Consider the following 19,235-nt stretch of genomic DNA (forward strand, 5'->3'; position numbering starts at 1 on the left):
GCCGCAGGGTGGTGTGTTACGTGAGCAAAAGTGTTTCCCTAACCCAGATGTGGTTTTAAATATTTTTGGTGGTTTAGATTGTTTGGTGTTTAACACTCTTGTGGGGTAGTAGAGTGCTGACCAGGCAGGGACCAGGTGTTCCCAGCACAGAACAACTTCCCTCCCTCTCACCGTGCTAATTAATACTTGCAAAGTTATCTAGGCCGAGTGTGCTTATGTGGGTGATGCCAAAGCCCAGTGATGATTTCAGTTAACTGGTAACGACAGGAGATGTAACTTGAGCTAGAGGACTGTTTGCGGTAGACCTTGGGTTTGAGGCGGTGGTGGAAGAACGCAAGCCAACGAGCTATTGATGCTATCGGTTCCTGTTGCCTCAGTCTGCAAACCTGCAGCCTTCTTTAAAGTCCCTCTGGATGATGGCTATAGGCGTTTCATTTTCCTCAGAAATTTTTACAAGAGGAAACTTGCCTTGTTTTATTCGTAATTGTCCACTTAACCCTTACATAGACTTTAAAACCCGCCACAGGGCTGTGTATGGGGACAGGGCTGATCCCTAGCCTGTCATCCTGTTGCAGCAAACTGTTCAGGCGAAGGCTTGAGACCGTGCGACGGGCACATACTGCGGACGGGTAAGGGTTGGCAAACCTGAGCCTTGTGGGGTTTTCCGTACCTCCTAGCATGCAGCCTAAACCACGCTACATAAGGAAGAGGTGCATGAATGTACATACGTGCGCATATGTGCAGATCGCACACATCTGCAGTTTTCAGTGTCCTTAACAGCAGGTCCTCGAGCGCTGCTGTTGGCCTGTGTGTAGGGCAGGGGCAGGGGGCTGCTCCTGCGCCCTGCTGCTGGTGATTGGGGGTGCCGGTGGGACCCCTGGCCCCAGGTGGAGCAGGCCTGGCTGCTTGGTGGCCGCATCTCGCTGGGGACCTGCCCTGGAGGTGCTGTGGTCTCTGACGCTGCAAGTCCTCTGTGCACGGGGCGCTGACGGGTGAGTGGGCTGAACCGGCAGGTTTGGCAGAGCCGGGCGCTGATCCCCCTTCAGCCAGGTCTGGGGGTGCCTGCGAGGTGGTCGGCAGGGCAGGTCTCCAGCGCTGGCACCCTCGGAGGATGCACTGAGGACAAGGAAAGCCGACCTCGTCTGCCCTGGCCAGCGATCATCCAAGCAGGCGATTGCGCAGCGCTGCTAAGGGCGCCCTGCAGCTCAGCAGGCTCTGCTGTCTGGGCACAGCAGCCAGGCTCGGCGTCGCTCCGCGGCGCCTTGCAAGTGGGAAGTTACGCTCCTCAGCTCCCAGCTTCGGCTGTGACAGAACCATTAGACGACGTGTAGCGCAGACACCCCTGCGTTGTCTTCAACAGTCGGTTCACCATTGGCAGAAGTGGTAACGGGATAGAGAGACTCTCAGCTTTTCGCTGTAATCTCCTGCTGTCAATAATTCTCTGGACAAAAGCAGATGTTCCTGAAACTGTCCGGCTTACACTCGCTCTTGACTTATTTCCCAGGCAACTGCTAGCACAGGAGCCAGCTCAGCTGTTATTAAATACTGTTCAGTGGAAGAATCACTGAGAGGCAGCAATATTTGCAATTTGAGAGAAATAGAAAGGGCGATAATAGCACCTGTCTTTCCTAGGGAGGGATCATTTTCCCTCCTCGTGCCACAGGCAGTGAATTAAGCAGAGCTCTCAACAGTCACTACAGCATTTTGAGGAATTTAGATGTCTTCTGGACATTTGTAAAGTCATATTTTCTTAAAATGATCACTAGGGAATATTATGTGTATAAGAGCAAAGCTTGTAAGGGGCTTGGGGATTATTTTTTTTATTATTAATAGTTTAGCATAAATATGAGCTTGCCAATATTTTAAATATTCTGGATTTAATCAAGGGTTTTAAATCAATATATACAGAGTTTAATACTCAGATATAAACTATATGTGCGTTTCTTCCACACTGTACCAAAAGTTTTGATCAAAGTTATTTCTGCTTCTGATTTGATTTATCACAGGGTTTGGGTGTCTGTTACAGCTCTTGGAAGGCTTTTCACACAACCTGACATGCTGAAGCTTTTCCGACACTTGAGTTTCACTTTGCTCTCCTCGACATCAGCCCCACCCTGCTGGCCCCGTCCCCCCACCACGCAGCGCAGCACTGCGGCTCCCTTGCAGCCGAGACCCCACAAATACTGAAAAACGGGTTGCACAAGCGACCAGCCCCAGCTTGGGTGGCAGTTTGCTTATCGCCACAGGTTTAGGGGTTTGTTCAGTAGAGATCTCTAGGGCAGCAGCAAAGGACGTTTTCAATACAGACAGTTGTGATGTTACACAAACTGAAGGGAGTTTGCACAATCCTGACTCATTTTCTGTACCTTTTGGTGGTGATGAACCAGATGTCCTTCCTCCAGCAGGAGATACCAAGCACCAGCACTGAAAGGCTGAGATTGCTTGAAAGTCTCCCAGACAGTGCTGGCTGCAAATCAGCAAGCCATCTTTATTTTTATTTTTGCTTCAATTGTAGGAAGAACATCACAGGCAGAACAAAATCAGCGACCACAGACAGGCTAAGCTGCTGCTGACATCCTCAACCATAGGGATAGTGTTCACTGAGGTAAAAAGAAGAAAAGCAGCAGAAAAATCACTCTTGCTGGAAACACACTACACCTAACTAAGCTTCTTCCCACTGTGAAGGTTTCTGAACTGGCTGCTAGCGGCTTTCACTCAGTTCTTCTGATGGCTTGCTCAGAGTCCAGCTCTGACGTTTTGGATTCCCCTTTATCCTTATTTTATTACACACTTATTCCATTTCATGGTGTAGGTGATGGAAAGGCAGAAGTAAAAGCATGGCTGCTGCCGTTAGGAATGACTGGCTGAGCTTGGCTCCGAAGGGCAGGCATGCCTTGCCGCTGGTGACAGCGGGTGGCTGCATGTCGCACGGCATCGATTGCCTCCTGTGCCCCAATCCCCGCTGGGCCGGCGCCAGCCCGCCTGGCTGGCCCTATGGGCACCGGCAGGAACCCCACCGAGCAGGCACACTGAGCACGCAGTGTCCTGGGTTGAATTCCTCAAGCTCAGTGGCACCATGAGCTATGCAGTGTTCCCCAGTTCAGTAGATAAAGTCTTCCGTCCCAAAGCAAGGCTGCGCCTGTGCCAGTTATGCCTCCTCTTGGTCCACTGCTTGGGTGATCTGGTACAGTGTCGTTGTTCGCTTCTGAGTTTCTAACTGAGGAGAAAGAAGTATCTGGAGCACACAGACGGTGTCTGCCTCTGCTTGTGTAGCTGAGCCATGGCTCTGAAACGGCAGCAGTGACCACAGCTTGCAGGACGTGTTGGTGTAGAAAGACGGTGTATATGTAAATGATCATAACTGCGAGCAATTTCTTTTTATGTACTTCATTGTTTGAAGTGATGTTGTGGAAAGTTTGGTAGGATATATACTCAACTACACAGAGATTTTCTATTCTGAAAAAGTTGTATTAGATACTCTCTAAAACAAAATTCAAAGTGTTGCAACAATGCTTCCTCTCCTTGTCTGGTCTGCAGGATTCCAGCCTTGAGAGAAGGAGCATCCAGCGCTGGGAGGTGCCCTGTGGAAACTCCACTGCAGCTCTGCAGGAGCGCCTAATGAGGCCATCCTGCAGACACTGGCAGCGAGCAAGCCAGGAAGTATTGCACGTGACACGATGCTTAATGGGTATGACAGTGAAAAGTCATCCCCCAGCCCTGTGCTTAGGTTCAGCTCTATCCTTCTGCTCACAGCGCTGTGTAAATGCAGGTGAACACACAGCATCAAATAGTGCTGATAGCACCATCTGCAAAAGGCTAATGACTCATTCATTAAGCTGTGGGAGCCAGCACAGCCACAGTCTAATCAGATATCGTATGATGAATAATTCAGAATAATCCTTGTATACTTGAATAAATATCAGGAGAAGGAAGGAAAAAACCCATACATATGGCATGTTAAGGGAACAAACCAGACATTTTTCAATGTCCTAGGCTGATGAGCTTTGTTATAGTGGATGTTAATCACGCAGGTGGCTAATGCTTGAAAAGAAAGCTGACAGAGGGGTTTCTGGCCCAGCATTTGGAAGGTGTTAGTAAGCAGAAAAGACTGTAGTGCTCATGGGAAAACCCATTAGCCTTACAGTTTGCAATATGCATGTGGTCTTGTTGTGTAACTTTCTGGTGACACAGGTGGGGGATTGAGTTTGTGAGGTGGTGGCTGGGAAAACCCAGGTCCAGGTCTGGCCTTCTGCAGTGCTCTTCTGCACTGCTGGGCAAATTGCTTTGATCAGGTGTGTGCTGTCCCTCGTGCAGCCCCAGCCCACACACTCACACACCTTCCACTGGAGCCTCTTACCCTTAAACAACTTGTTTTTCTGGAGTACATGGTGTGGTGTGCTCGTAATTCTGACCAACCAGGTACTTGTTCGGCGGGACCTCTGTGTGACTATATAGCTGCTGTAAGCAATTTCCTTTGTTTGAGGGTATCTTAGTGCAGAACAAAACAAGACTATATGAGCTGGCACTGTGCACTTGCAGCTCAGAAAGCCAGTTGTGTCCTGGGCTGCATCACCAGCAGCATGGCCAGCAGGCTGAGGGAGGTGATTCTCCCCCTCTGCTCTGCTCTGGTCAGATCCCACCTGCAGTGCTGCATCCAGCTCTGGGACCCTCAGTGCAAGAAGCACAGGGACCTGCTCGAGCAGGTCCAGAGGAGGGACACGAAGATGAGCAGGGGGCTGGAGCACCTCTCTAATGAAGAAAGGCTGGGAGAGTTGTTGTTCAGCCTGATGAAGAGAAGGCTCCAGGAAGGCCTTATTGTGGACTTTTAATACTTAATGGGGGCTTATAAGAAAGATGGAGACAGGCTTTTTAGCAGGGCCTGTTGCAATAGGACAAGGGGTAATGGTCTTAAACTGAAGGAGGGCAGGTTTAGCCTGGACATCAGGAATAAATGTTTTACGACGAGGGCAGTGAGGCCCTGGCACTGGCTGCTCAGAGCAGCTGTGGCTGCCCTCTCCCTGGCAGTGCTCAAGGCCAGGCTGGATGGGGCTGGGAGCAGCCTGGTCTGGTGGAAGGTGTCCCTGCTCAGGGCAGGGGGTTGGACTGGATGATCTTTGAGGTCCCTTCCAACCCAAACCAGTCTGTGAGTCTGTGGTTCTAAGAACAGCCTGGAGGTGTGCCCAAAGCATGGATAACACAAGCCAGCATGCCAGCCAAGTCACATCCTTCGTGTCGGGTTTAGGCAAGGGGCCATGGAGTGATGTGACAGAAGCTGGAGCAAGGCCCTCTCCCAGCAGAGCCTGTGCCTTCCCTTCACACACCTCCATCTTAGATTCTCCAAAAATGGTACTCTGGAGCAGAAGAAATACCTTTCCAAGTTTTGACGATGATCATCACAAGTTTCCCTACTTCATTTTTCCTACTTCATGTCTAGAAATGCTTGGGCTTAAAGGCATCCCTTTGCCCTGACAGTTCTTTCTGGACACACAGGGTACGACTGTCCGCCATGAACACCAGTTCCACCTCTCAGCAGCTTAAGGATGACTAGCCAGCAAATGTCTCCTGCCCTGAGACTACATCCGTTTATCTTAGGTTGTATCTACTTCTTATGCGCTCTTCTTTTCCTCCTCTTCCTCTTGTTTCTCTGAAAGACAGAGAGTTTTCAAAGCCAGTTATAACAGGGAGAAAAGGCCAGGGAAGACAGCTCAACATTGAAGAAAAAATCTGCAATTTAGAATGGGTTTCAAGAGATTTCTCACCTTCCGACCATAAATCTAATTCAGCAGCATTTTCAAATATGTATATACTATGCATGGGCATATATAAATACGTATATATTTATGGATTATACTTGCCCCATGGAAGTTTTAACTGTAGTTAGTTGTGGTCTGCTCTTACATTTAAACTGTGTGCAAAACTCTCGTTGTTCTGAGTTAGGTGCTGATTAGTTCGGTTGGTAAGTGCCTGTATCACAAGCAATGGCGATATAAAACTGGCTGCCAGCTGCTGCTTATACCCCCAACCTGGAAAGGCGGCACCACGGACCCTTGAAAGAGGTAACCACCAAGTAGGGAAATGTCCTTCCCAGACAGGAGTGGAGGGAGGGATGCTCCCCACACCGTGCACCTCTCTTCTGCTCACCTCTGTGAGCGTCCGCTCCGAGTCAGTAGTGACTGATGGTCGCTGGTCCTAAAAGTAGCCGACAGCTTTTCAATAACGAGGAGAAAATCCTGAATAGTCACACTGGGTAGTTTTCATAGACCCCAGAAGAGACCAACAACGGATCAAGCGATTTATCTTTTCCAATGTAAAAAATGGCTCTAATTTTTATGTTGCAATACAGGCACTACCACAAAATTATCACAGAGTTGGACAATTTGCAGATTAAAAGTCCTCTTGCTTCCTAAATTAAGCAGTTATTCATACATTTATATATGTTCTTCATTAACCTCTAATGAGTGGAGTAGAAGCCATTTCACTACCCTCCAAATTTAAAACGAACTTGCAAATCATATTTACTAAATAGCAAGAGCTCTCTCATCAGCCCATAGCTTACATTTCAAGGCTTAAGAGTTAGAGTACATCTGTACATGGTCTGCACACGTTTTCTGTCACTGTGGTTTTGCTATCATTGACAACAATTCCGGACTCTTTTTCTGAGCTAATCCCAGTGGAAAATGCAAACTGCATGGCTTCTACAGAATATTCTGGACAAGGATTACCACACTGTGCTTCAAAAGTCCAGTAGAATTGGCACATTTCAATTACTTTGGTTTTAAAAAATGAAAGCTAAAAACCAAGTCATCAGTCCTCAGTTTTTATTTACTTTAGGACCACCAGTCAGGCTCTGCCCTCCCTGGAGCAGCAAACCTTTCCCTGCAGCACGGGGGTCACTGGCTCATGATGTCCAGCCTCGATCAACAGTGGCTTCACCATGGATCTCAAGTATGCAGCAGGAGGGGCCCAGACCCACGCCTCACTTGCATGGCCGGCAGTGGGGTCTGTTTTCTTTCTCTCCTTGCTCTATTCCACACAGGATTATGAGTGCAGAAGCAAAGCACCATCTACCAGAAGATCCTTCCAGCTGAGTGCATCGCAGCGGGTAGGAAACGAGGTTTGGAGATTGTGAAGGAGCAAACCTGGCTTCCCAAAATCCTGCGAATAAGCTAACGACCGAGCAATGGGGAGAAGGTCTCTTCCGAGGCTGCTGTCACCCCTGCTGCACGACAGGCAGCCAGACCAGTCCCTTGGCCCAGATGCTGTCCAGTGCCAGCCTGAGCAGCGCGGCACCGCAGGCACAGGACAGGGCTGAGCGCAGCCCCAAAGGCTAGCCAGCAGTCCTGTGGAGCTTGGCCAACTGCAGATTGGATCCAGGTATCCAGAGCGAGAATTAGGCGGATTTTAACTCCCCTCTCTGGCTGTGGGTCGAGCCTTGGCCAGGAGTCAGAGCTCCGGACTCTACCAGATGGCCAGCTGCCACCACGCTACAGCGTGTGGATAAACCAGTCGCGTGACAAGTTCAGGTTTTGAAGTGCTGTTGGGCCAGAAGCAGCTTAACAGAAGGAATTTGTAATTTAGAGTCTGCAGATGTGGATGCAAGTCTGTGTGTGTCTGTCATGTATGTGTCTGTTTACTAGAATGAGAGACATTTTCCATTCAAAATTGTCCTAGATTTTAATTTTGACTTGATCTCAACAGCAGTTAAGATGTATCTTGAGTCTGGTTATAGATTTCTCCCTGACAAAGTCCTTCATCTTATCTCATATGAGATGCCTTTCTTTTAGTAAATCTCATCTTTCTGAAGGCAATCCTAGAGCTTTTAGTCCAAAATATGATAGGAGACTTATTTTAATAACTAGGAAAGGAAATATATTTCTTTTTTCCCCAAGAAAATATCTGGGGAATAGTAATAGGAGCATCTGAAAAAGGAAGTTTAGTTGTAAGCTGTTGTCTTAATACTGAATGTTCAAATGTAGTGGTTAAAGAAAGTACTATTGCATTCTAAACAGTGATAAAAAGAAAAATGTAAGCATCCTAAAACAAGAAATGTAGGCTTCTGCTCTGCTCTTGAGGTTAGTATGATACAGGAAATGTTAAGGTGAAAACCTAAAAAAGCGACTGAAGTAACAGAGTATTAAGTTTTTTCCAAAAGTTCTAAAGCTATTACTTAAAAAAGAAATATAGGATTGGAAATAAGGAATCTGTATTTTACACTTCTTGCTCAAGCTAAGGATGTTTCACTAGCCAGGAAGGAAATGTTTTGGTTTTGAGTAAAAAAACCAAACAAAACTGAGAGAGGACAAAAAGGGCATAATTTATTCTGACATAAAGAAATTAAATGTAATTTGACCTTATTTTTTATTGTGTCAGGCCACCTGCAGAATCATTTTTGGCCTCAGCACATTTTTGATGCGTAAAAGCTATGCCTGCAGCTATTTATGTTTGGTAAAGTTAAAGCCGGTTCCTATACAGAAAGTGTGGGACAAATACACCACGTTTTAGAGTTCTGGATTTCAAGAGCCTTAAAATCCGTAAGAAGTTAAATCATTAAGAAGTTGTTTTTGCACACAAGTTCAGCACTCACTGCAGCACCACAGGGAAAAGGTTTTGAATTGGCAGCACCCCTTGCTGACTGCCAAGAAGTAATTGGGGCTGTACTGGACTCTTTCTTCAGGACAAAGAAAAGCTGCAGTTAAAGATTCACCGTCCCTGGAGAATGAAGTACATGGTACACAACCTGATGGCAAAGTTCACTGCTCCATCAGTGCAGGTGCCCAGGACACCCCATCTCAGCACTGTTCTGGAGTTGAAGCGGAAGGAATACACTGGTGGTTTCATTTGTCTTGACTGAGACTCTCCCCTGTGAGGACAGCAGTGTCAGAGGCTTTGCTCCTGGCCACTGCGGAGCTGATGGAGAAAACAGAATCCTCTCAAAAACCAGTGATTTCTTCCACCACTGGTTCTAGGGATCATACAGCATAGTGTCTGTGGGACCTCTGCTTCGGTCACTCCTCATCTGATACGGAAGAGCAAGTCCTAGTCTAATCTGGGCTGTCAACTTTGTGTGCTGCCAGCAACTGCTCGCAGCCAGAGTGCCTCGATGCTGACAGCCCGGGCTCTTCCAGCCCTCCATCCTCTTCTGAGCCATCCACGGGGTCCTCTCCTTCCACCCACAGAGAGGGGCCATAGTACAGTGCCTCTCGCTGGCTGCAATATGGCAAGGAAGTACTTCCAGATGTGAACTTCAGGGGTGGAGATTCAGCAGCTGTTGGGAACCAAAACTTTCCTGATTCACTACATAAGTTACATCCCTGTATAGCCTCAGCTGCCGAGATGGGATAAAGCGATGGACTCCAGTTTCCACCTCTGGAAACTGCCCACTGCCTCCCCAGCAGCTAACCAAAACAGCCTCACCTGCGGAGGCACAATGCTCTTGAGGTGACTTAAGGACTAAATCTCAGCTCTACGGTGCAAGGTCAATGTGCTAAAAAAGTCTACTGAAGCCTCACAAAGAATCACAGAACGGTGGGGGCTGGAAGGGACCTTGGGAGATCATCTAGTCCAACCCCCTGCCAAAGCAGGTTCACCTGGAGCAGGTCACACAGGAATGTGTCTGGGCGGGTTTTGAATATCCCCAGAGAGCAGACTCCACAGACTCTCTGGGCAGCCCGTTCCTGTGCTCTGCCACCCTCAGGGTGAAGACGTTTTTCATCACGTTCAGAAAAGCAGAAGTGACATTGTAGGGGCACTGGCATTACACTTGCCTGTTATTTTGTGTGTTTGAACTAAAAAGACACTGGAGAAGAGGTGTCAGCCTGGCACCATTTGTAAATTATACTTAAAATCCTCTTAATTTTATTTTTTGAAAGTCAGATACTCAGGGTGACAGACTTTTTCTGCCATGGAGATGTCAAGGACACCTGGCTGGAAGGAAAACGAGTAAATCTGTCTGAAAGGCAGCATGCACCAGGACTTTTATGCCATGTATAAACCGTGCAATCAATTTACATTTCAGATATTAATACCAAAGTATTAGTAGCAGTTGCCATCTTCTTCATACTTCTTCATTATGCAAGCTGACCACAGAAATGCAATGTCAGAAAACAGACTGTAGTTTTCACTTTTTTTTTCAAACCTGTTTACTAGTTAATTGGGAAGAAATCGGGTGTTATAAATATTAGGTAATTCCACAAGTCGCTTGCAGGATGAGCCGTAGGCTTCTGCGAGCAGAATTTCATGGCCCTTCTTGAACATTATAAGTAGTGCAGGACACAAATCCATTTATTTTTTATACCAATTACCAAATCAATTTATTACATTCAAATTTTATAAACTTGTCAAATCCCTGATGACCACAGCTGGCAATGGAGCAGTTTACTGCTGTTTTGGTTAACTGGAGCCAGTTAGAATTTGTCCCCAGCACAGCCCCATGCACTGGGGTGTGGGCAGCCGAGGTGGGAGCCTGCCTGGTCACTACCTGTGACCGCAGCTCCTGGTGGAATACCCTCCTGTCAGGAGCTGCGTCAGCAACAGTGCAGCGGGCCCAGGTGACTTTGCAGCCTCACCAACAGGCTTGTAAGAGACATCAATAGAACATCACTATTTCCACCAGAATGTGTAGTTATTGTCTATATAGTCTGTAAAACCCCAAGCTTATAGCATAAACTTGAGATGGGTGTTATATATTTAAAGCCATTAATATGATCAAATGAAGTGATTCACATGCAAAACTTTAAGTTCAAGAAATTGCGCCACACACTTGTAAAATATGCTGTCCCAGGAAAAAAAGGCAGCAAATTTCCTATTAAAATTTACAACAATGGCATTAACGCCAGGTTGCTCTCCAGCAAACAAAACCCTATTACCAAATGCAGCTTGTCATGAGAGGCAACAGCCAAAAATGCCAAACTATCTTCAGGAAGAACCTAATAATTTCACGTTAATCCTTTTTGGGGTGGTATGACAGCGCCAATACAGGACAAGGTTCTAGGCCATCAGTTTTAAGTGCTGCAGTATGGCAAGATGGCTCGTGTCCCCGCAGTGTGTGACAGGAAGGCAGTCACCAGTCTGGCTCAGGCCTTAAGGGCCTGCTGCCTCCCTGCCACCGCCCTCACTGCCCTACCACTGCCCTGCCACCACCCTGCTGCTGCCCTCCCACTGTCCTGACCACCATGCCACCACCCTGCCACTGCCGTGCCACCGCCCTCCCGCTGCCCTCACCGTCCTTGCCGCCCTGCCACCACCCTGCCGCTGCCCTCACCTCCCTGCCGCTGCCCTGCGGCCGCCCTGCCACCATGCCGTCAGACCTGCGCTGGCAGCGAGGGCAGCCTCCCGACCCCTCTGCTTCGAGGAGCCCTGCCGCAGGGCCACGCTGCTGAAGCAAGTAAAGTGTCTGCGCTGACAACCGGCCCCCTCTCCTCTCCTGTTTGCGACTTGGAACCCAAACACCGGTGGTGGAGCCCCGCCGGGCAGCCCCTCTGCCCGCCCCGCCCCGGGGGCTCTGCCCGCTACGCACGGCCAGGCCTCAGGCGCTTCGGGAAAGGGAGATCCTTTCACAGCCGGGGGGAGGTGGCGGCGCACACGGCCCGGCCCGGCGGGCCCCGAGGCGCAAGGCCCCGCGTCTCCGGGCCGGTGGGACAGGGCCTCCCGCGGACACCGCGGCGTCGCAGCGGGCCTGCTCACTCCCTGCCGGCAGGGCCGGTGGGAGAGCCGGGGGAGGGATCGGGACCCGCCCGCCGGCGCTGCGCTGCCCGGGCGCTCGCCGGCACCGCTCGGTCCCTGTTGGGGCGGGGTTCCCCTGGGCTCGGCGGGCGCCGGCGGCAGAGCTGGGAAACCCCCCCTGCCGGGCTGCCGGAGGCCGCGACCTGCCCGGCCCCGGCGCCTGCCCGCGGAGCGCTGGCAGGCAGCGGCAGCCCTCCCCGCCCCCGGCACACTCCAGGGAGCCGTTTCACACGGAATCACACGGGAGCGTCTCCCCCATCTGTGCAAGCCGAGGCACCCCCACCCCCACCTTCTCCTCAGTCCCGGCAGAGCCTCCCTGTCATTATGTTCCACCATCTCTTAGCCAGGCCGCTCCGCGGGCGGCCGAGGCAGCGCGGACCTTAGCCATGCCCGCCTGAGGCCGCCGGCCGGAGCAGCCGCGGCTGGCCCGCGGGGCCGCAGCAGGTGTGTTTGCATGGGGATGCGGAGTTTGCATGCGGTGGGGGTCGCCTTCCTCCCGGCCCGGCTCCCGCCTCGCCTGCGCGCAGGCCCCGCCGCGGGCAGGCTGCGGCGGAGCGGCCTGCCGGGCCTGCTCGGCGCGGCGCGGCTCGGGCCGCTCCGGGACTGCGGCGCTGCGAGGGCGGCGGCTGCCGGAGCCACCCGAGCACCGGGGCTGCCAGAGCCGGCGGCTTCGGGCCGGCTTGGCGGGGGCGGGGTACGGGGCTCGCTCGGACGTGGCCGTCCCGCTGCCTCCCCTCTTCTCTCGCTGCCGCCGGAGGGGCCGCGGCCTCCCCTCCCCAGGCGTCCCCCGCGCCTAGCGGGGGCCGTTCCTCCCGCCGGGGGCTCGGCGCCGGGCCGGGCTAGGCAGGGCCCGCTCGGGTAGGGCCGACCCCGGGGTCGGGGACCGAGCGGGCCTGGCGCGGGGTCGGGGCGGGGGGGGGAGGGGGGGGGGGGCGCGGGCGGCGAGGCGAGGCGAGGGGGCCGCGGTCCGCCAGCGAGGTGCCCGCGGCCACGGCGGCCCGCAGAGGCGGGAGCAGCCCACCCGGGCCGAGGGGCTGAGGGAGGGCCGGCTGGAGCCGACCGTGCGGAGAAGACGGGGCTGAGGCAGCGGAAGAACATGGTCGTTTTCCCCAGAATGGGGTGGGGATGTGAAGAAAGTGCCAGATCTCAGCTCTCTCCGCAGGGGAAGGGGGGGGTGAAGGGTTGTGCCCGAGACCTCTGCTAACAGTTACAGGTGCAGCCCGGAGAGCAGAGGGGCTGGTTGGTGTAGCCTAGCGTGGCAGCTGGCTTGGAGGAAAGCCTTGCTGAAGAGCCATCTCACGGCAGATCCCGGAGAGGATGGGGCTTGGCGCGTAGGCGGAGGTAGTTACTGGTTTTACCAGTGCAAGGGTGAGTAGCCAAAACAGGAGCGGGGTGAATAACATCTCGATTCGGGATGACTTGGTCAGCCACGCAAGAGGAAGGCCCTGGCTGGCAGAGAAAAAAAGGGGGAGCAGGCTAGAAGCGAAGCTGCCATGGGCAAAGGTGGGCGCAGGGCCCTCCTCTGGAGGGACCTGGGCACCCTGGCGAGCCATGACCCTGATTCGGAGTCGCCCCCGAGAGCGGTGCGGGGCCGAGCAGGCGGCCGCAGCCATCTTTCCAGGGTGGGAGCCGAGCAGGCTGCGCAGAGCTGGGTGCTGGCCTCCCCCGCAGCTGGGGGTGTGGGCAGGTGGGGGGCTGGTCAGGCGTGGGTCTGCAGCTTGCTGCTTTTCAGTGCCTCAAGGATAGCTGAATAGCAAAAAAAAAAAAAAAAAAAAATCGGCTCAGCAGCCAACTCGGTGCTGCGAGGAGGGGGCCAAGGAACTATTTTGCAGGCATCTCGCTGCTGCGGAAATGGATTTCTTGCTGGGAGGGAGGCGCGTGTGGGCAATCTTTGTAGTAACGCCGTGCAGAGGAGAAAATGCCATTCGAGCGGCCCCAGATGCAGCGAGGAGTGGGGAGGGCGGACGGGAGAAGACCCCGCGGGGCCACCCCACGGCCGTGGGCATGAGGGGGCAGATGTGACGTGGCTGAGCGGCCACCCTGCGTGCTGTGGGGTGCAGAGCGGGGAGCGGCCCTGGGCCAGCAGGCTGTCTCCCAGGGCTGTGGCCGAGCCTGCCTGGTGCTGCAAGAGAGATCCTGTGAGGATTTTTATTGCGGTCTCTTTGTTAGCTACAGACAGGCACGCACACACTCACAGCTCTCAGCCAGGTTGTGGGAGGTAAGTGGGGGAGGAGAGGAAGGGAGCGTGTGGGGCGGCTCTGGGGAGCAGGGGCTGCGTGGGCCGGGCGCAGGGGAGCAGGGGACCGGGCTGTGGCCGGCCCCACCGCCCAGAAAACGGCCCCTGCGATTTCCAGGGACTTGTTGGCAACTCAGCGAGGGTTGCCATAGCTTTTTATGTAGGGTGACCAGAACCGGCTGGAACTGGTTTGAGGCAGATCAGCTCCTGAACACAATGCAGTCACTGAGCTACTACAGTGGGATAGCTTCCTCCCTTCATGGCAGCCAAAAGCAGAGGAGCTTGCAGAAAGATACCATCCCAAAACAGTATGTGAATGCACACTTTAGACACACAGCACTGGTATGTGGCTAATGTAGTCATAAAGGGTTCTGTATATGAATGTACATATTTGCAGTAGCTGAGATTACTTTGGCTTTTCGTGCCTTTTTATGCTTAAGGAATGGGCAAGAGCTGAGATTTATGACCCTTATTAAAGTATTTGTGCTTTGCAAGGGTGGGACACTGGTTATGCAGTCTATTTTAAAACTAAACTGAATAAAATTGATTGAATGATTTGTAATTGTAGTTATGCTTGTGACTGAAGAATGCTGCTTTGCATGCTGTTTTATTTACAGGGTGCTGTCTTGTGGTTTTCTTCTGTAGGAGATGTTGGGGGGGGTGCTGTGCCTTTCTGTAAGGCCAAAAGGAAACAATATTGTTGTAGAATTGTGCATAAAAGCATTGCAAAGATGCTGTAAGGCATACTCGTTTTCCCCTTTTTTTTTTTCTCTTTTCCTTGTAGGCCTATTGATTGGGGCTGCCTTTAACCCTTTCATATTTGCAGAGGTAATGCATCGGTGGCAGTAACTGAGCATTGGCTAAAAAAATCTTTCAAAGGTCAAGGTTCACAAGGTGAGATGTGGTGTTTTGAGTATGAATATAATGATAGCATGAAGGTACGTGTATGTGAAAAGTAAATCCGGCTCCTGATGGCACACTTGGCACATTAGTAAGGAGACGATTGTTTAAGTGTTACTGAAGAAATGCTATTAATGTCCTCCAGTTTTAATAGGATTAAAGCTATTATTTGTGAAGACTTACTGATATCTTGGCTAAATACAGTATTCTCACTGAAATATCTTCTATCCAGATATACGTTTATTTCACAATGCAGTGATATGGAATAGGCCTCTGAGTGACAATCATAAATTGTGGACCACATGGCAGTGAACTGTTCTGTGTTGTATTACAGCATTGCACGTTCAGAATTTGCTGTCTTATTATTTAAAAGTTGCTTGTTTGGCCATATCCGAGTAACCTGATACTTACTTCTGAATTAAGGTCTTCAGCGTTAAACATGTATTTAATAGAGCCTACATAGAAAAAAACATAGAAAATAAATAGTACCGATGGTGTTTCTTAAACTGTTGTAACCCAGGGAGGATTTTGCAGCAGCCAAGTGGAAAGATGTATTTTAGAGGTTTGATGGAGCTCCAGTGGGTTATTAGTGGCATGAATTATAATATTGTGCAGTAATGAAATAAGAATAGGAAACCGGATGGGCAGTGCATCAGCTCCTGAGGGATGACTACTTTTAACTCAAAGCAATGGATAATGGAGAGGATTTTTTTTTTTGTCTCATCTAAGAAATGAATGTGTACTTGGATTTCAGCTGGCATTTGTATCTTACAGTGAAAGCCGAAGGATTCTGAGAGCGGGAGAGGGGGAGGAAGAAGAAAGCAGTAATGAATATAGCAAAGGGAAGAACAAAGGCTGTTAGAGCTTACACATTGGAACACTAAACATTTTGCCTTGGGGATTCTTTTGGTAGAACTGTTACTTCCTATAACAGGAAATCGGCAATGCTAGAATCTTAACCAGTGTGATTTTTAAAAAATCTGACCAGTCCTGGCTGTGTTAGCTTTGGTAATCTACAGTGAAGATAAATGTGGAGGCAAAACATTGAAAATGATCTCTTCTCATGTGAAATGAGGGTCTTTTCCTCTGCGCTCAGCAGAATAAAGTAGAGAGTCTTAAAAGCCTTGAGAGGTTGTGGGTATCTGGTAAGTTGTATGGTGGCTGATGATAGGCAGGGTGCCTGCATCAGCGAGTGACAATACAAGGGAACGTTTTTAGTTCTGACTGCAGTAGGTTACATAAGGTATTTAGATACTAATTGCAGAAAAGTGAAAATAGCGTGCTAATATTTAGCCTGAAATTACGGGTTTGTGCGTTTTAATGCAGCTACAGTGTGTGGTTTCTGGGATTTGGTAGGGCAGTAAATAGCTTGTGTGGCGGAGCAAAATGCCTAACTGATCACTGTGCTGATTTCTGTTTGTGTTTTTCATAATGTGGATGCAGAGGTTCTGTATTTGACTATAGACATTTGTAGCAAAGTGAGGCTTGCAAACATGAATTCTTGTTGCATGATAGGAATAGTATCTATTGCTGCTGCTGGTGCGTGCTCTTTTCCAAGCGTCAGCTAAAATGTGTGTGTTACGTGAGAGCACCTTTTAGATGATTTTTTTCCTTTCTACCAGAATAGTAAGCAGTTTTAAAAATGTAAGTTCTTACACTGAATTTTGTGACAATTCATCTGTTTTGTTTGGATTTTTGAACACCATCTGTACTATGAGTTTTTATTTTTAGCAGAGGAGGTTTTGAATTTGCAGGGATTTTTGTAGCCTGTAAGATGAGAAACCTGAATTGATGCTGAGGACCGCAGTGTTCTTGGTGAGTTTTATCTTTTTTAGTGTAATAATATTTGTAAATGCTCTTCACCAGGAGATTTTGATTTTGCACATAGGCCAGCTTTCCAGCAGAAAATTCTGCTTAATGCTGGAGGGTTGGTCCTCTGTATCAGCAATCATGATCTCATTTTGCATTGAGGCTTGTCTCGGATATTTGATCTTGAGAATTAGTATAATGATTTATTAAGTTCCAAGCCTCTTTTGAATTAATTAACTAACTTTGGTTTTCTTAGAAGTATGAAGGTGTGTTAAAATATAAATATGCATACAGATTGATGGAAATGTATGTTTACAAAAACCCAAGAACCTGACCCTAATGTTTTAGGGCCTGTTTGTTGCTCGTGTTGCACAGGCGGGCCCTGCCTGACTTTGAGTGCTCTCACCGAGATTGTCTGCAGCTGCCTCATGCTGGTTTTGAGCAAGAATTACCATCCACTTGAAAAAAAAGTACATTAAAGGAAATACCCAGTAAGCAAGTGCCATTTAGAATGTGATTCAACTTTGCTTTGAATTGTGAATTTCAAAATTCTGTTCATTATTGTTGTACATTGGAATTATTCACGTTACCGTCCCAGCCCATTTTACATACAGAAGTACAAAATTAATCCATTTTTAGAATTCACTTTTTAAGTAGAATACGAGAAGAATGGCATGGGGATTTATCTGCTTTTCATGAATTCATCTCCGTTTCAGGAGAAATCCAGGAAGTTGCTAGGCCCAAAGCCTGAACTGGAGCTCTTAAGTATAGGTAGTTTTCATTTGGCCAGCTGTAGATAGAGGTGATCTCCTCAGCTCCGTACCGTGTGGGAAAGGAGATGCCTTGCTCATTGAAATATCCCTATTCTTTTTGCCAACCAAAATCTCATGATGGTGAACTTTGAACCAGTTGCATGTGGTTCTCTTTAAACTTTGCTAGAGGTAATTTGGTGGTAGTGTGAGAAGAGGAAATGGACAAACTTCAGAAGATCCGTCTTCTCTTTCCCTTCCTGTTTTCTCCTACCTAAAAAGAACTTGAGATACTCATTTTGCAAAAAAATAGGAAAGTTCAAAAATGGAGTAGTTAGACTACAAGGTGAGGCTTCAAAGGAGTCACAAACTACATGTAATTTGATTTTGGCTGTCAAAAAAAACCCTGGAAACTTGCATAGGAAAATGAACAGTTCTCAAGAACTGTTTTAATTATACCTGTTGCGGGGCAAAAAGGGCTCTCTTTTTAACAGGTCAGATAAAAAGGATCCATAATCAGCTTCAGAATATAGTAGAAAAGAGGACAAAGACAGTTAGCCTCTCTTTTATAATCAGTTATAGGGATGGGTATGTTTTGGAAACGATGGTAATATGCTTACAGTTGTAAAAGCAACTCATGCTCGTTTTGGGGATATCTTACTTGTTGGTTTGACGTGGCTTGGTAACCCATAATTGCAAAACTCAGCTAAGTGATGAGCACAAATAGCACTTAGCCATTCCTCACGTTAAGGACAGAGTAAGAGTCTCCTCTGCGGACATCTTGTATTCCTAAGGCTCTAGACCTGAATCCGTGGGCAAATGGATTGGAGAAAGTTTTGCCTGTATAAATTAACAGAAAACAAGGCGACGTAAGTTCTCAAGCGGCCACAACTGCATCCGCATTCTGTGTGTGGAGGTTAGTTCCCATCCTCGTGACCTCTGGGGACTCTCAGATTATTTTGTTTACCAGGGAAAGATGGTGTGCGCACACGTGCGCTGTAGGTCCATCTCTGTCTCGGGGTGTAGCGATACACCGGGAACATCACGCGAGTGCCGTTCAATATTGTGATTTTTTTCCATGACTTCCATCTTCTGCCATCCCAAATGTAACTTGCTTTCATTCCTGGTATATGTGATTTTGAACTTGCAAAATTTGTACGGAAGACACTCCTGAATGGAAAAGTTAAAAACATGAACAATGACAACCAAACTGCACTTTTATTCAAATCAACAGAGTACATTTGGTGATGCATTGGCTTTAGTGGGTTTACTGCATATTTGTTTTCAACATTTGCTAGTTTTAAAACAGCCCTTGCAGCCAGTGTGTGGATTAGCAGGCTTCTGTGGTATTCTAGAACGAGGTGAATAAAAGTAGAACGAGGAGGAATGGGTTTGTTAAATAATTTCTTTATTGTTTTATAAATATTTTAGCAATTATTCTGAAACACTACTGACTTTTGTATATAATGCTGAACAATGTTTTAGTTAAATAGTTGAGAAGGGTTGGAATTCAAGTTTTTTTCCTCCTTACGGCATCCAGGTTTGTTTATAGCATCTTAATTGTACAGCGCACATCAAAGTAGATCAAGATCAAAAGTGAACTGGTACTGTCTGCTGTGGAACCAGGCCGCAGAGGGAGCCTTATTGATCACAGCCACAGCTGAGCTTTGTGTAGCTTCTGACCCTCTCCCAGTTCCAAAGTGTTCTACCTGACCGTGGTGCGAGCTGGGATTGTGCTCTGGATCAGCAGCACAGGGGCAGAGGTTTGATAACCTTCCGTAACTTGCTTCTGTCCGATGGTGTGCTCTAAAAAGACATTT

At 48.9% G+C, this 19,235-nt stretch overlaps 1 protein-coding gene across 1 annotated transcript in view; it reads left to right on the top strand.

The window, feature by feature from the left end:
- Positions 1 to 14,818: 14,818 nt before the first annotated feature.
- The window catches only part of ZNF532 (zinc finger protein 532), a 45,434-nt gene continuing 41,017 nt past the window's right edge, over positions 14,819 to 19,235 (top strand). Inside the window, exon 1 of the mRNA XM_086478978.1 lies at positions 14,819 to 14,851. The gene's annotated coding sequence lies outside the window, so the exon portion shown is untranslated. The remainder of the gene's footprint in view (positions 14,852 to 19,235) is intronic.

The sequence above is a fragment of the Leptosomus discolor genome, chromosome Z (assembly GCF_034619465.1).
Source record: "Leptosomus discolor isolate bLepDis1 chromosome Z, bLepDis1.hap2, whole genome shotgun sequence".
Taxonomy (NCBI): Eukaryota; Metazoa; Chordata; class Aves; order Leptosomiformes; family Leptosomidae; genus Leptosomus; species Leptosomus discolor.